The sequence below is a fragment of the Plasmopara halstedii genome, assembly GCF_900000015.1.
Source record: "Plasmopara halstedii genome assembly, contig: Scaffold_1594, whole genome shotgun sequence".
NCBI classification, from domain to species: Eukaryota; Oomycota; class Peronosporomycetes; order Peronosporales; family Peronosporaceae; genus Plasmopara; species Plasmopara halstedii.
In genome coordinates this window covers 335,710-340,175 of record NW_020188505.1, presented here as the reverse complement: position 1 = coordinate 340,175, position 4,466 = coordinate 335,710, and positions in this window count along the sequence as shown.

Genomic DNA, 4,466 nt, shown 5'->3' with positions numbered 1-4,466 from the left:
TACTCCGATCTTCTGTACGATGACCGTCCCGGTCCAGTGCACGAGCCAATAGCGTTTTGCCTCCTAGCAGAGGTGAATTTATGGGTCACCAAAGCTCCAACAGGAGACGTGGGCGTAGCGCACAAGGTCTTCGACCTCCAATCAATTCATGGTTTTTGGTGTTCCAACAATGCCATACCAAGGATGAAGTCATACCTTGGATCAAAGTCTAAGACTAAGCAGCGTTCCACGCTATCAAAGTCAAGAAACTTGACACCGAGGTCCACATGGATCCTCGGCACCGTGACACGTATCCCCATCGCTATGCGGATAGTGACGATGTCACTCAACCGCGCTTTCAGCGCCTCAGCATACAGCAGACCTCTTTCTATTGTGGAGCGTCGAGCATAATTGCCCGACACCCCAGGGTCGATCAGGATCTTCCATGGCTTCTCACAGCCTTTCACAGTCACTTTTACGACTAGCAAGCCCGCGTTCCGTGTTCAAGAGCACGGAGCTCTTTGGAGCTGAGCCCTGCTGCCCTCTACCTCTTTGAAGCTCAACAGAAATCGGTCCTTCCCCAGTTGGGCGCCCTGCGCCTACTGTGTGTTGTCGTTTCTTCGCGACGAACCAGAAGACTGGTGAGAAACGAGACGTCATTTCGATGAGCCTTGACGCGCCTTGCCCAAGAATCAACCAGTCCGAAGGTGACGGGTGTCTCAACAGACAAAACATCATCAGGTGTTTGAAAGCTCGGCAGCTTGGAGCTCTACCGCCTCTTTTTTCTGTTCAGCATAGATGAGATCCATTCGCTCAGGCCCGCTTGACGAGCTACTAGAGTGCGCATTCCAAACAAGTGGTGCCTACTTAAAGTTGAACACGACATTCAATGCCACATTCACCGCTTCTTCAAATTAAGGTGGATGCACACATAAGACTTCAATTCTGACCACGCCAGTGCGGTAACCCTCCATAAAGATGGTCACTGAGACCACCTCGTGAAGAGGATCGGCTGCCATAACGGAGAGTACGCGACTCTTGGACTAAGTCCACCAACTCCTTCTCGCCCTGTTGGGCGGCAAGGAAACGTGATCGCACGCGATATGCATGGTCAAGCTCTGTCCAGGGAGAAAACACCGATTTAACCGAAGTGCCGCGCGTCAGTGCCCATTCATGCGCTCGACCACCGAGTTTGGTGATAGCTAGCGCCACGCGCAAATGCTCGGTCTAGAGAATGGCCGACGCCCATCTCGGCCTCTCCCACCCAAAGCAGGAGATTCTAACCATTCTTGCACTCAAAGGTCTTAACGATCACCATGAGCGGCCTGGGTCAGGAGGAGTCATCCGTCGTCGACGGTGGCGTCATGGATGAAGTCGGCGACTACATCTTCTGCTCTAGGTGGTCTAGCAGAGCATTTTCATCGCTCAAAACGGCCTCTTGGCGCACGCTGATCGCTCTAGGTCCTAGCGAAGCGAGGTGTTGACACCCTCAGGGCCAAGCAGAGATATCAGCTTTTTAAGCCCGTCCTGCATGCCTTGGGGAAAATAAGAGAACTGCTCCATCCTCATAGAGGATCAGTCGTAACGATTCAGGCGTAGATTGACTACAAGTGCTATTAAGTGTAGCAGGGCTACTGCAGCTCTTCCGCTTAGAGGAAGCTAAGCTGAGGTCGGTGACCTTCGTTCTACATTAGAACTAGTACGAATGGAGCGGATCGCAATCCGCTTACTTCAAGAGTAACTACATCCTTATCCCAAGCCAAATAATCTCTTCCGTTTAAAATGTAGACTGTGTTTCTTTGTTTTATTTGCGGCAAAGCTACCTATATCTAAATCTATAGGTCTTCCTAGTTTATATAATTAAACTGCATAACTACTGGCAGTCCCACCCCTTCATTTCAAGGTACGTGTAATCCCGTTTCATTTACGGGGTACAATAGATCCCAGTCGTTACTTAGTAGACCTCTTTGTGTCGTTTTGACGTTTTTTTAAGAAGTCTGTCGACTGACCCTGCGTAGGTGCTAAATTCTTTGCATTATAAATCGAGAGAGAAGGAGACACGCAGCGAGCAAATGTTTGGCTCTTGGAAATTTAACATGAGTGTGTGTTACGGCACTTCTCTGAAGCTCAAAGATCAATCGCTTTCTCCTCAGCTTGGCAGAGGTCCATTTGCCTTCGGTACACTTAGAAAGTATTCACATACCGCGCTTCAAATGACCCTTGTGGCACGGAAGCTATGCTCCGCATTTACGTAACTCCTCAAATGAGTAATGGTCGACACAAAAAGTCTCGGTTGAGACGCACTTGTGTAGGGATCTTCATACCACCCTCCATAACGATGGTAAACAGTTTCCGGATGGTCTGTTCTCATCCCGATTTGCAGCGACTGAATCTATTCTATTGGTTTCCTTTTTCCATGACGGTTAAAATAATCTTCTGTTCGCTCCAGAAATTCTTGTTGAGCTTTGCAAACTTGTGACATCATCATTTCCATGGTGTAGTGCCTTTTTTAGGATACTGCATATTTGTACCCAGCCTTGTTTGCTGCCTCGTGGCTTGGAGACGGCTAGCGCGAAGCGTTGTTTCTGAACAGGACCGGAGTTCATGGCCTTGTCAATCTCCTGAACCTATGTAGAGAATTTTCTCGCCTCGTCCCTCAAGGGAGTCGGACGAATAAAAAACGGTTCCATTCTATTGACTTCTGTAGGAGCCGTTTAGGCTACCACATAAATGTGGCTTAGACGCTTCTGGGTGCATCTCTCCAGCACATTTTCATAACTATTGAAGCTCCCAGTCGCGAGCAATAATCACTTCAGGGCACTCAACTATCAGTCGTGACATTCCGTCGACTCCAGCTAACTATATCAGCTTATCAAGCGTGTCTGGTTACCAAAACGGGTTTGTGTACAGATTACGTTCCCTCCTCTTAAAACATACAGTCTTATTTGAGTCATTTGAGTGATGCCAAGTGCTACCTGATGCCATTAGACTGCCGTGCACCTCGCCCGAAGACATCTCAGAGTTCGTGTCACATAACGCGCAAATGATGATTCTATGAAATACTTTCCGGGTACCGAACCGAGAGCAGATTAAACTTGTTTTGCTCAAAATTTAGATTGTCTTGTTGAGAATAAAGAAAGCTGCGAATGTATATAATATATGACCTTTATAATTTGTAACAACTAATCTATACAATGTATAGCGCGAGATTAGCAGCTTGACTGTTCCGCAATTTTTTGGTTTACGGGTGCCTATCACCGTCATACTCGCCATAATAAAGTTTGATACTTCATCACGATACTTCGCCCGTGTTTCGATCTAAGCTCAAATGACAACAGCGTAGTGGCCATAAAAGGTATGTAAATCGTAACGCAACGAAATTAGCTGTATTTTATCCAATATGATAATTTGACTATATATTTATACAATTAGATTCAAAACATGTCACTTGTAGCATGAGCAGTGTACAATACTTTGCTTCTTCGAGGACCTTGGTTGTGGGTCTTAGATCAGCGATGAAAGTCATTCTCTACGAACACATTCAACGTTTTCTGCCACGGCAATTCTGTTGGAGCGAGTTGAAAATCTTCAAAGCCGTAACTTTTTTTGATGCGACACAAAGGAAGAAAATATGGTGACAATCTGCTCCCCAAAACCGGATCTGGTACAACAAGAAAGTGCAACAGGTTGCGGTGCACCTCGCAAAGAGAAAGTTACTACTCTCAGAGTCTGTGCCAAATGATGCACAGAGGATGTGTTTACAGCACCCCAGTTTATTGCCGAGGGCAGCTCAAAATCAAGGGTGGTTAATTCTGTATTAAGACTGGCAAAACATGAGACTTTTAACATGTCAATTCAACATCTATCCTAAATGCCCAGGATAGTAAATAGGGTGATCTATGTCCCACTGACCTCTCTGTTATGGCCTCTTCCGTGCCAAGTATTAACCGTGATACTTCATCATGGTTCTCACCTTGGTACTTCTAAGCGTTGCTCTTAGTCTCTTGGGACAACGGTCCAAATCATAAAAGACGTACCCTGTTTTCCCAACACACGACTGAAAAAAGTAAAAAAAGTGTTTCTGGCTGATAACCCATTAAAATTATATTAAATAAAGCTAGTAATGATTCTTGATGGGGAAAGCTACGTTTTAATTCTTGCTGTGTTTTTAATGTGCAGTATATAAAATTTGCCCCATAATATCAGCTAATTCCACCAACCTGTAAGCTTCGAAGGCTTTGATGTCCCGCTACACGTGTTGCTGACCTACAGTGGTAAGTATTTCGGACCTGAAGCGTAGTAAATTGAATTTGTTCGATCAATTGAAATTGTCCGAGTCTACGTTTAAACATCATATGTGGGGCAATAATTCGGTATCTAGTTTACGATCAACTTATGCACGACTTCTGCACACAATGAAAGACCCGGTGGCGTGGGTCGAGTGGTCAATGCTTCTGGACCATACGCTGTGTGGCGCGGGTTTGAGG